This window comes from Leptonychotes weddellii, chromosome 5, assembly GCF_054177405.1.
Source record: "Leptonychotes weddellii isolate Sample4059 chromosome 5, ASM5417740v2, whole genome shotgun sequence".
NCBI classification, from domain to species: Eukaryota; Metazoa; Chordata; class Mammalia; order Carnivora; family Phocidae; genus Leptonychotes; species Leptonychotes weddellii.
The window spans coordinates 8,453,759-8,454,271 of NC_138373.1; positions in this window are offsets into that span (position 1 = coordinate 8,453,759).

Consider the following 513-nt stretch of genomic DNA (forward strand, 5'->3'; position numbering starts at 1 on the left):
GGGATCATGACCTGAGCCGAAGGCAGACGCTTAACGACTGAGCCACCCAGGCGCCCCGAGCTTTCTTCTTTCTTAAGACTGCTTTGGCTAGGGGCGCCTGGGTGGCTCAGTCGGTAGAGCATCTGCCTTCAGCTAAGGTCATGATCCCAGGGTCCTGGGATCAATCCCCATGGCGGGCTCCCTGCTCAGCGGGGAGCCTGCTTCTCCCTCTCCCTCTCCCTCTGCTGCTCCCCCTGCTTGTGCTCTCTCTCTCTCTCTCTGTGTCAAATAAATAAATAAAACCTTAAAAAAAAAAAAAGACTGCTTTGGCTATTCAGGGTCTTTTGCAACCCCATACAAATTTTAGGATTTTTTGTTCTATTTCTGTGAAAAATGCCATTGGAATTTTGATAGGGATTGCATTGAACTGTAGATTGCTTTGGGTAGTGTGGACATTTTAACAGTATTAGTTCCTCCAATCCGTGAGCATAGAATATCTTTCCATTTATTTATTTATAGCTTCTTTAGTTTCTT